Source organism: Nicotiana tomentosiformis, chromosome 5 (genome assembly GCF_000390325.3).
Source record: "Nicotiana tomentosiformis chromosome 5, ASM39032v3, whole genome shotgun sequence".
Classification (NCBI taxonomy): domain Eukaryota; kingdom Viridiplantae; phylum Streptophyta; class Magnoliopsida; order Solanales; family Solanaceae; genus Nicotiana; species Nicotiana tomentosiformis.
In genome coordinates, this window is record NC_090816.1 from 80,571,219 (window position 1) to 80,584,869 (window position 13,651).

Genomic DNA, 13,651 nt, shown 5'->3' on the forward strand with positions numbered 1-13,651 from the left:
GATGACTCTGATTCAATTGAGATGATTGAAAATAAGGCTGTGGTTGAGTGTGAAGCAACGAAAGAAGAGTTCAAACCCCCATCCACCTTTTAACATTTGCAACATTTGGTAGAAGAGAATGAGAAACAAATAGTCTTGGACATACCAGAGGAATATTCACTTGACCTTTCATCTTTGTTTTCTTATTCTAACCTTGATCATGTGGATTTTATTATCACGACCCAAAATTCAACTAGTCGTGATGGCACCTAACCCAACCCGCTAGGTAAGCCAACTTTTAACTACCCAATTTCAATAACAATTGTATCACAATTTCTATGGTGCACTCCCACATGCCCGTCACCTAGCATGTGCGTCACCTCCCAACAATTCACATAATACATATATTCAGGGTTCATACCCTCAGCTCCAAAATTAGACGAGTTACTTACCTCGAACAAACCAAATCCAATGTCGAGCAAGCTAAGCAATGCTCCAGAAATTCCATTCTGCGCGTATCAACTTCCAAACGGCTCGAATGTAATCACAATTAATTTGATTTAGCCCACAAAAATTGTAGGAATTAATTCCATATCAAAATACTAATATTTTCCACAAAATCCGAAATTACGCCCCAAAAATCACCTGTGGGTCCCATGTCTCGGAATCCGACGAAACTCACAAAATACGACAAACCATCAAATTACAAGTTCAACCATACTAATTTCACTCAAATTCGACTCTGAATTGGTATTCAAAACTCGAAAAATTCGTTTTGTGACATTATCGAAATTTCCTTCTATTTCTCTTGAAGATTCGATAATCTTACACCAAAAATGAAGATTAATTCATGAAATATAATCATAAGAGAGTCAAGAACACTTACCCCAAGTTGTGTGGAAACATTCCTCTCCAAAATCGCCCAAACTGAGCTCCAAAATCAGAAAAATGGGAAACAATCTCTGAACCCTCGTTTTTAACACTGCCCAGGCATTTCCGTACCTGCGGTGCCTGGGCTCGCCCCTACGCATCCGCTTTTGCGGAAGAAAAATGTGCGACTACGTAAACAGCCAGCTTTAAAAAATCTAGCATCTACGGTGCCCTTCTCGCATCTGCGGGCTCGCAGATGCGCATACCCCTTCGCACATGTGGCCTCGTAGATGCGGGCAATTTCTTCACACCTGTGAGCACTGCCTAGTTCCACTCTTGGCCTCTTCCGCGACTGGTTGTGCACACGTGCGGCTTCGCACATGCGATCAAAATATTCGCAGGTGCGTTCACACCAGTAGGCAGCAGTTCCAACATTTCCTTAAGTCCGAATTTGATCCGTCAATCTTCCGAAACTCACCCGAGGCCCCCGGGACCTCAACCAAATTTACCAACAAGTCTCATAACATAATACAGACCTACTCGAGGCCTCAAATCACATCAAACAAATTCAAAAGGATGAATCGCACCTCAAATCAAAATCAATGAACTTTGAACCTTCAAATTCTATATCTTGTGCCGAAACACATCAAATCAATCCGGAATGACTTCAAATTTTGCACACAAGTCACATTTCACATTACAGACCTATTCCAATTTCTAGAATTAGATTTCGACCCCGATATCTAAAAGTCAACCCCACGGTCAAACTTCCAAAAATTCAACTTTCGCCATTTCAAGTCTAATTCCACTACGGACCTCCAAATAATTTTTCGGACACGCTCCTAAGTCCAAAATCACCATACGAAGCTTTTGGAATCATCAAAACTCTATTCCGAGGTCGTTTACATATAAGTCGACATCCGGTCACTATTTAACTTAAGCTTTAAACCTTGGAACTAAGTGTTCCAATTCATTCCAAAACCTCACCGGACCCGAGCCATTTACCCCGGCAATTCACACAACAACTATAAAGTACAATTTGAGTAGTAAATGGGGAAACAGGGTTGTAATACTCAAAACGTCTGGCTGGGTCGTTACATTCTCCCCCACTTAAACATACGTTCGTCCTCGAACGTGCCAAGAGCTGTTTCCAAGCCATCAAATCACTCTATTCCATATAAGCTTGACAATACAATACAACTGAAATCATTGATATAACTTTAGCCCATAAACCTTGGAATTTAATTTCCAACCTTTAGAATTTCTTTCAATACACGAATCTTACATTTACACACTGTATGAGTTTGAACAAGCTGTATCAAGCCATAACCATAACCACAAACATAATCACCTAACATATTACACAACTCGCATGCTCGTAGCACCATTCCTGATCACAGTGACTACTCCAAAACCAGCCAAATACTAGTATTAAACCCATATCGAACCAAACCTCATCCCAAAACCTTCGTACACTATTGATAATAAAAGAAACACGCGAAATTTCATGACCACTTACCAGATCAACAAGTCACGGAGCTCTCTCACCCCAACCAGAACCATAATCGCCTTCTGAGCTGACTTTCAATATTATACTCCCGAATATATCGAAATAAAAACCTGATAGTACCCATTCTAGGTCCAAGGACCTTATATTACTAAACACAACTATTTTACAGACATGCCGCACCAATATAACTCAGAGCCACAACCCGTGCCATCCGTGCACCAATACGCAACAATTAAAATGTACTCAATCGTGGAAAATAACTCAAATGAGAGAACTGCCCCACCAGATTAACAAGTACCACCATAAGAAATGCTAAAAATCCATCACACACCGTAGAACCATCACACGATTCTAACACAAGGTTCATACCTTAACATAACTCCGCTGCAATGCGTGACCCCATCCAAACACGAGTCCATATTATCTACCTTGAGTCACCTTGCTAAAAAATCAATAACGACGGAGAGACAAATGACAAAAATGCCACACGAAACCTGAAAGAACATAACCATTACACAATCGATCATGCAATACCCAAATACTCATCACGCTCAAATTTCGCTATAAAGCCCAAATAGAACCACACCATCTGTGCACATAACCAATGAATCACAACTTCTCGTAGCATAGAAGAGTAACTCATAGATCATTCAGAACATGAATAAGTCCAACACCAACCGAACGACACATCCCTCAACAATAGCAGTGTGGAGCCAACCAATCCGACTCGGTGTAGAATACACATCCTAATTGGGCCTACCAATGAACCCCCAAATCGACTCTGGTTACCCACAGTATATAAATAACCCTCCGAAAATTTGCAACGACGGAGTCATAATACATACCATTATCTGGCTAGCTTCGGCCATGACTTCGCAGTCCGCAACCATGAAACAATCTGCTCCAAATCCATAGAACACACGAATCACCATTTCTGATTCCATCTCCACCGCCCGAATGTCTAACACATCTCTCATACACGATCATCCCACGAGGAATATTTCTCCCATTCTTTCGTGTCACATAGCAACGTCTTAAAATCAGCAGTCGATCAACCGGGAAAATGCCACAATACCTATAAAGTATCCATAATTCAAAGCATAGTGCGCCTTCTGAAATGTATACTCTACTCACGCAACACCAAGTAGTGATAGCATTCATCTAAACATCGAAAACTGTTCATCCCCTCTAAGAATTTATGACCTCTCTTTCAAAGCAAAATCGTGACCTTGCACACGCCAACCTTAATCCCACACAACACACCGTATCTATCATGCCATAAGTTGAAAAATATGAGAACCTCATAATCATTCTAAGTCTCAAGTAGAATACGTATCCGATCAGCCAGAAGCCTTCCATTTGATCCATCCGGTAGAAAATCACAATACTCAACATACTCCTCAGGCCGGTAGGAAAATGGCCATCTCAAACCGTGGTAGAAATACTCGAGAATGCTTTGGAATCCATTTGCACATTATCAAGACATCAGAGTTGAATCTCCCTAGCTCAACCAAGCCACGCAGGTCGCCAAACCCAGGTTTATTGCCACAAAGCACTTGTAGAAGCCCCCACATCATAAGCACCCAAAGAACCGATCATATCCATTACCATACTGATCCATCCTACTACCCAGTTGTCTTATTTTCTCCGAGTTTCTTCTGAATTTGTCCTCAGATTGTTACTTCTCCTTGATGAACGCCATGATATTTAGCCACAGCTCACCCCACAAACCTAGCATAGAACCACAATGCCCTACGACCCATAAGCAACTGTATTCTTCTTAAGCATCTTCAAAAATACCACAACTGTAACACTCACTCTGAGAATACCTTATGTGAATTTGAAATTGTTCTTCTTACCTTCCTTATACTAAAATGTACAATCCATAGTCATACAGAATTTCCGCAATTCCAGGCACCATCAAATGCAAATCTCAGATTTTATCCATACATAAGTCCGGAGGAATTCTTAATTGCTATATGTAAACCTAAGACCTATTGAAACTTTCTCGAGAGTCACCCACTTTGCTCAATCCAAATTACGCCGCCCAAATGGGCCAACAGACACGTTCCCCCTTAGCACAACAACACTCAAAGAAGTAACTCTACTTTAATACTACCTATCAAATTCATACTCCATGCACACTATATCATTCACAATTAACAACTCACTCATCCCACGATTTTCATATACTCATAAGTGTAATATAACCTTATCTAGGAATTTCCTTATTCGAGTCATTTTCGAACTCCACCTCTGTAAGTCATCACTGATTCCCAAGTATACTTCAGACCAAAACAAAAATTTGACACATACCCATGAATTGATTTTCCATAGCAGACTCCCCCACTTGGCTCAAAGCCATAGATTAAAACACTTCATAACTCACAATACTCATACTTTATTACTGCCATAATGCCACAGTCAGTTCAACGAAACTTCTTCTCAAACTCATACAATGCCAACCATAAAAATACCCCAAATCATCTATTAAGCTCACAATCATTCGCTTGACACTCAAGTCAACTTTCTCAGCCAGGTTCAAATTCAAATTTCCACACATACGTCCTGCTGGCAGAAAAGAAACTCTCCACTCACATATAAGGAAACATACCTACGTAGATTACTCCGTAGGGGATAACCCACCTGCTTAGCCTCAAATTGGTATCTTGTTATACTCTTTCGCAGTCACAATTACTATGCAATCACTTAATCTTTCTGAGTCCAAACTCATTAACTAGACATGAGAATTTAATTTGTCCCAAAATTTAACACGTGAAAGATCTTTCAAAACATTAATACTCGAGACTGTACGTTACATCAAAACGAAAATCAAGCACCCAATGGCCTTTCCTCACACTAAGGAAATACTTCTCGCCACATTCACATCGTCTTAACACATCCCGCAGTTACATCATACTCATCACAAAGTCATTTCACCGCTTATCGAGCCACAAATTCCACTCGTAGGGACATTACCGGACATATGAGCCAAATTATACAGTTACCACTGAAGCTACCAAGCTTAAGCTGCGGTCTAACTATGGCCTCAAGTCTTCCAGACTGGCCAATCACCAAAACACAGCATACACTCTCGAAATTCGTTCATAGAATCATAAGTCGGCGATGCACAATTGATACCGAGTGCTCATGTGCGCATACGAATACGTGAAAGGAATTTAAAGAGTTATGTCTCAAACTGAATCAATTCCGCATATAAAGATATAAAGATGGGAAATTATCCTAAATGCCCCGTAGCCTCTCGAAGATAAGTATGGACATCATCATACCGATCCACAATACTCTACTAGACACTTGCTCATGACTTGTAGAACCTATGAACCTAGAGCTCTGATACCACCTTATCACGACACAAAATCCAACTAGTCGTGATGGCACCTAACCTAACCCGCTAGTTAAGACAACTTTCAACTACCTAATTCCAATAATAATTACGTCACAGTTTCTATGGTGCACGCCCACACGCCCATCACCTAGCATGTGCTTCACCTCCCAACAATTCACATAATACATATATTCAGGGTTCATACCCTCAACTCCAAGATGAGAAGAGTTACTTACCTCGAACAAGCCAAATCCAATGTCGAGCAAGCTAAGCAATGCTCCAGATATTCCATTATGCTCAAATCAACTTCCAAACGGCTCGAATCTAGTCACAATTAATTTGATTCGGCCCACAAAAATTATAGGAATTAATTCCATATCAAAATACTAATATTTTCCACAAAATCCAAAATTACGTCCCAAAATTCACCCGTGGGGCTCACGTCTCGGAATCTGACGAAACTCACAAAATAACCCATCCAATTACAAGTTCAACCATACTAATTTCACTCAAATCCGACTCCGAATCGGTATTCAAAACTCAAAATTTGTTTTGTGACATTATAGAAATTTCCTTCTATTTCTCTTGAAGATTCGATAATCTTACACCAAAAATTAAGATTAATTCATGAAATATAATCACAAGGGAGTCAAGAACACTTACCCCAAGTTGTGTGAAAAACTTCCTCTCCAAAATTGCCAAAACCGAGCTCCAAAATCAAAAAAATGGGAAAACATCTCGGAACCCTCATTTTTAACACTACCCAGGCATTTCCGCACCTGCGGTGCCTGGGCTCGCACATGCGCATCCGCTTTTGCGGACGAAAAATGTGCGCCTACGAAAATAGCTGGCCTTCTAAGATCTCGCATCTGCGGTGGCCTTCTCGCATATGCGGGCTCACAGATGCGCATACCCCTTCGCACATGAGGCCTTGCAGAAGTGGGCAATTTTTTCGCACCTGCGAGCATTGCCCAGTTCCACTCTTGTCCACTTCCGCGACTGGTTGCGCGCACGTGCGGCTTTGCACCTACGATCAAAATTTTCGTAGGTGCGATCACACCAGTAGGCAGCAGTTCCAACATTTCCTTAAGTCTGAATTTGATCCGTTAACCATCTGAAACTCACCCGAGGTCCCCGGGACCTCAACCAAATATACCAACAAGTCCCATAACATAATACGGACCTACTCGAGGCCTCAAATCACATCAAACAACCTCAAAACGATGAATCGCACCTCAAATCAAAACCAATGAACTTTGAACTTTCAAATTCTATATCTTGTGCCGAAACACATCAAATCAATCCGGAATGACTTCAAATTTTCCACACAAGTCACATTTTACATTACGGACCTATTCCGATTTCTAGAATCGGATTCCAACCCTGATATCAAAAAGTTAACCCCTGGTCAAACTTCCAAAAATTTAACTTTCGCCATTTCAAGCCTAATTCCACTATGGACCTCCAAATAATTTTCCGGACACACTCCTAAGTGTAAAATCACCATACAGAGCTATTGAGATCATCAAAACTCTATTCTGAGGTTGTTTATACATAAGTCGATATCTGGTCACTATTTAACTTAAGCTTTAAACCTTGGAACTAAGTGTTCCAATTCATTCCAAAACCTCACCGGATTTGAACCATTTATCTCGGCAATTCACACAATAACTATAAAGTACAATTTGAGCAGTAAATGGGGAAATAAGATTATAATACTCAAAATGACTGGCTGGGTCGTTACGTTTATTTTTGGGGATTTATAGGAATGTGTATGGATTTATCCTGTGAAAGAATGCAGAAATAAGTTAAGGATCATCATGAACGAGCAATTTACCTCTCAAGATGAGGGCAAGAAAGAAAGAAAAGAGCGGGTCTTGCAGTTATCCTTAGAAGAATTGGGCTTAATGAGCTCCATAAAGAATCCCAAGGAGAAAAAACGAGGAATGAATTCATAATTAGGGGTGGAGTTCATAAGTTCTCAGAAAAGAAGAAAATTCAGGGAAGTTTTCTTTACCTTATACTTTTTAATTATGTGTCATGGGGATATGCCACAACTTAAAGTGTGGGGTGGGGGATAATTGTATGTTGTATGTATATATGTTAGTTTTTTTTTTGAGTAGTTAACAAAAATTGAAAAACAAAAACCATAAAGAATTTAAAAGTTTCGATTTATCCCGATGATGGATATCATTCGATAGGTTTCTTGAGGGATTAAGTCGAAAGAAAAAGACAAGAAGATTTTCTTTTGTAGGTAGTGTAATAATTCCCTCTTGGATTTTCTTCGTGCCGCGGTTCTTTTCCAAGGGTTTTGTTTGAACCGAGTATAGTTAGTTTTTGTTTTTAGGAGTAGGGAAACCTTGTGCTATGAATTGAATTGAAGACAATGTTTCTTGACTTTATTATGCCTTGAGAATAGTGAGTGATTTAGTTATGGCGCTTAGGCTCAGTTTTTGACTCTTGTATAAGTACCTTAAATTGTCTGATCTTAACTTTGCTTAACTGCTTTGACTAGGGTGTCTTAATGATCCAATATTGAGTGAGTTATGTGCCATGTGTGTGTGAGGTTTGGTGTATTTTGTGCATTGCATTTAATATCTAGAACTTTCCTCGTGTGTTTGCAAATAGAAATAGTAGCCTTGTTTAGTTTTGGAAGTGATATAGGTATTTCTTTGTTGAGCCATAATCTTTTACCCACTTAACTATTGTGTATCTAGTTAATCCCTTTGAGCCTGTAATCCTGTTTCTTTGGAAATCACATTACAAGCGTTACTCATTTGTTTGAATTGACCAGCTATTTGAACCATTTATCTCCCATGAGCACTTAAAATTATTATGAAATTTGTAAAAGTTGAAGTGTGGGGTAGTAGGTTTGGCTTTTGAGTGGAACTATTGAAATAAGGAGAAAGGTGCAATATTTTGAAAAAGTAAGAGTCACTTGAATTGAAAAAAAAAGAGAAATAAAAAAAATAGTTGTATTGTTGTGAACGATATTCATTGATAAGTGGTAACTCTTGATGTAATGGTGCTTAAATAATTTGGGGAGTTAGTGTATGTTGATATCAAGGTGGAGTATGGCTTGACATAAGCGTGGGGTTTTGAATGTTAAAGTGTATGTATTAAAGTGCTTAGGGAGGTGTAGTCACTATTATATCTAAATGTATCCTACTCGTCCCGTAGCCTACATTACAACCATTTAAAGTCCTATTTGATCCTTGACTGAATGAACTCGATTAGTCGAGGAGTACACTACGGGCAAGCCTATGGTTCATATTTTGTGGCATATGAATGTTGTTTCTGAGAGTGAGTAAATTATTTCTATCTTGAGTTCCTGATCGTTCTTAAATTTTATTGTATGTGGAACTACTCTCTATTGTTGTGAGGGAACTTGGTTCGTGAAGGAAAGGTAATGTCGTTGACCTCTATAGTGAGTAAGTTGTGAATAATGCGTGATGCTTGTGAGTCAATTCTTGAGGTGAAGATGTTACACTATTGTGCTTAGTCTATTTTAAATATTCTTGGTGTGATGAGTTAGGAGAGTTGCTGAGTAAGGTTGTGTCTATATAAAGTGTGATTTGATTTCTCGAGGACGAGCAATGGTTTAAGTGTGGGGTTTTGATGGTAGGATATATTCTCATGTTTTAGTCGATTATTACATTCCAATTTACTGCACTTTAGTTGAGTTTAAGCTTTAATCGCTAGTGTTTTGCACTAATTGTGTGTTTTATGCTTTGTAGGAGTGATTTCGAGCTATGTAGATGTTGTGAAATGAATTGAAGTGATTTGAAGCTTTTCAATCTGAGTAAAAACCCAAGGAATTAAGCTGGGATCGTGTTCGGGGATCAACGGATGATAGTGGAATGAAACGAAGAATCAAGCAGGCATATTGCGCAGTGTCTAGTAAAATGCACATAACTTTTCGCTCGGAACTCCGTTTGGGCTTCAAAATATATTTTTCGAAAGCTAATTCAAAGGGCTACAACATAATGGGTTACGTTTTTTTCAAATTTACAACATAACAGGGTGAAAAGTGCTTGATAAGTTTGCGGCCGCGCACTGACCGCGCATATGGGGCAGAACAGTGTGCGGCCAGGTGCGCGGCCGCGCACTTCCAACTCTGGAAAAGTGTCCTGTTTCGCATAGGAGAAGGTGTATTTGTTTGGGCCCGACCCTAGTTGGTATATATACATAGAAAAATGGTATTTTGAGGACCTTTGACATAATTTAGACCTAAGGAGGCTAAGGAGGAGGTAGGAGAAGCAAAAGCACAAGAGATTCATCATTCAATCCTCACTCAAGATAAGAGTTTGGATTGTTTTATGCTTTTCTTTATATTTGTGATAAATTACTCCATATCTATGGTGTAGTTCTCTTTAGGGATTTATGGATTTAGTGTATTGATATTTGTTTGTGGATATTAACTCTAGTTTTCGATGTAGTGAATCACTTTAGATGTTTTAATTATTGCATCTATATTCACATGTTCATGTAATCGAGAGGCATAACTTGTGATGTTTTTGCATTATCTTGTTGGTTGAATTCATTAATTCTTCTTAGTAATCGAAAGAGGCTAGTTGAATTATTGTTTAGACCTAGTTAGGAGGATAATTGAAAGAGGTACTCCTAAAGACCAATCCACTATGAATTCGTGCATATCTTCACCGAGCGGAAATTGATTCATATTGTGAGGTTGAAACTTAACCGAGAGAGGAGTTTCTACCAAACATTTGAACTAATAATTGAGTGAATTCGAGAGACTCACTTGAACATTAGGAGTGAATTAACTAGAGTTAAATCGCAGGAAATTATCTTGCACCTATCCAATCAACCCTTAGATTCTTAGTTAATTTTAGTTTTAATTCACATAATTCTCAATTGTTGATCATCTTGGATAGCAATCTAACTACAAACTACAATAATATTGTTTAACTCCAATCCATGTGGATACGATAATATATTTTACTATATTTGACTAACGAGCATATTTAAGTGTGTGTTTTGCGCTCGTCACGTGCAACCCGATCCCAACAATTAATACGTTACCATGATCCTATTTCCATTATCACACCATATGATCATCTGTTCATATCATATTCCATCCTTATCTCTTCATATCATATCATTTCCTGTTCCGTTGCGGCGTGCAACCCGATCCCACCATATCAATTCATTTCAATACCATTGTGGCACGCAACTCGATCCCACAACATCAGATTATTAACATAAATAACTCAATACTAATATTTACGAAATATTAATACAAAAGAAGATGAAACATACGGAACATTTAAGAACCACCAATACAACACAAAATATCCAACACCTCGGAATCTCAAACCTTATCGATTCATCAATACAAGAATAGCTAAACAGATCACGTAAGCGAAATAACATAATAGAGTGCATCGAGTAATATAAGAATAATAGAAGCAGGTAAAACATGTGACAATGAGAATATACAATTAAGGCAAGTAAGAACAAGTAGTAGGTAAGCAGATTATTGAGTGAGAAATAACCAAATCAAGCAAGTAACAATTAGGTAATAATTTAACAAATAAAGCATGAATGTCAAGTAGGAACATGCAACAATTAAAGAATATAACAAGAGATAACATGGAATAAGAAGACATGAAAATAAATAGGCTAATCCCACATGCTAAATTCTACGACGATACATATACACTAGTCACCTTGCATATACGATATTTCCCCCACATATTCCACATAAAAAATAGACAACAAGCCCTAATTCCCTCAAGTCAAGGTTAGACATAACACTTACCTCTTTTCACTATCAAATAACCACGACCTTTCCTTTAAAATTAGCCTCTAAACCAGTCAAATAATTCAAAATATAGTTCAAATAATTCAAAATAATCTTTAGAAACTACGTGAAAAATATTCAATCTTTAATGAAATTGAAAAAAGTAAAAAAAAGTCAACCCCAGGCCCGCTTGGTCAAAACCCGAGATTCGGAACAAAAATCCGATTATCCATTCACCCCCGAGCCCGACTATATGATTTATTTCAAAATCCGGCCTTGAGGTCTAAATCTCAATTTTATAAAATCCTCAAATTCTACCCAAATCCCTAATTTCTATTATAGAAATCCTAGATTTGATGTTAAAAACTCATGAAAAGTAAAGGGGAATTTTAAAAAGTAGATTAGAGTTACTTACCAATAATTTTGGAAAGATGAAATTCTTGAAACATCTCCTCTAGAGTGTTTAGGGTTGAGAAATGATGTAAAATGAGCTAAGTCCCGTCCCCCTTCCCTACCTTTTTTACCCAGTTGCACGTATCTCAATTGCGAACACCGCAAATACAATTAGTGCGACAGAAGCCCAAAAGTTGCAAATGTGACAAAATACTCGCAACTGCGAAGGTACCCCCATCGCAAATGCGCCGACGGGCTTAGCAAATGCAAAGCTGGCCAATGTTGCCAATGGTCACAAATGCGATCATTATCTTCGCAAAAGCGACCTCTGACTGTTTGCAAATGCGGACCTCTTCCTCGCAAATGTGAGGTCCCCTAGCCCAGGACCCTGCTCGCAAATGAGAACTATTGTTCGCAAAAGCGGGGTAGACCTCGCAATTGCGAGCCAGACCTCGCAATTGCAAGATCTGCAACAGACACTAGAAACAGGCACACAAGTAGTTTTCAAACTATCCAAACTCATGTAGCGCATCCGAAACTCACCCGAGCCCCTTGGGCTTCAAACCAAATATGCACACAAGTGTAATAACATCATATAACTTGTTCGCGCAATCAAAACACCAAAATAATATCTAGAACCACGAATCAGATATCAAAATTTATGAAATTCAAAAGAAAACTCAAGAACCTCTAGAATCACAACCAAACGTCCGAATCCTATTAAACCTACTCCGAATTGCACAAAATTTTGCAGACAAGTTTCAAATAACAGAATGGACCTATTACAATTCCCAAAACCAAAATTCGAACATGATAATCATAAAGTCAACCTAAAGTCAAACCTATGAAATTTTTAAACATTCAAATTGCTAACTTTCGACAAAACAAGTCAAATGTCACGACCCAAAATCTCACCTTAGGAATCGTGATGGCACCTAGTCACTAAGACTAGGTAAGCCTAGCACATGAAGATATATAAGAGAAATGAACAACTTAACTATATCAAAATCAAACGGATGAATGGGATAATGAAACTAAAACTGAACAATTGCTATACAATCCCTAGAACCGGTAGTACGGAGTTATAAGCTCTGATGACATACACTAGAATTTCTATATACAATACTGTTTTGAAATGAAGATAAACAACAGTAATGATAACATCGGAAGGTGACTCAGAGGCCTGCGAACGACAAACAGGAATACCTAGAAGTCTCCAGTCGCGCAGACATAGCTCCCCAAGACAACGCGATCAGAAGTACCTGGGTCTGGACAAAAATGTACAAAAGCTTAGCATGAGTACACCACAACGGTACACAGTAAGTATCAAGACAAACCTCGGTGGAGTAGTGACGAGGTAAGTTGAGACACTTACTAGACATCAAACCTGTGCAAGATATTAACATCAACTAGCAATGGAAAGAATAGCAATATAAGGCTAACAACGTAAGTCAATATAAAACCAACAAGGGATTAATAGAAGCACAATTGATAGCAAGAAGTAAGTGGGTAATAAAACAACAAAGTAATCAGAACACAGTAAAACAATGTGAATGAGATCAATTTGGGGAAATAAATGCCCTTTTTCAAGTAATCAAGTCCTTCCAACATATGATGCACAACAAGAATTACTCCGAGGCACCACATCTCATAACCACAAATCATAAGCCACAATTCCGAATCTTACATGCATGGCACCTCCTGCCCACATTTTCAAAATTACTTTCGCACGGCAAAGTTCATGTGCTACCATGTACATTGTATCCATGTCAAATGCTAAATAAAATGT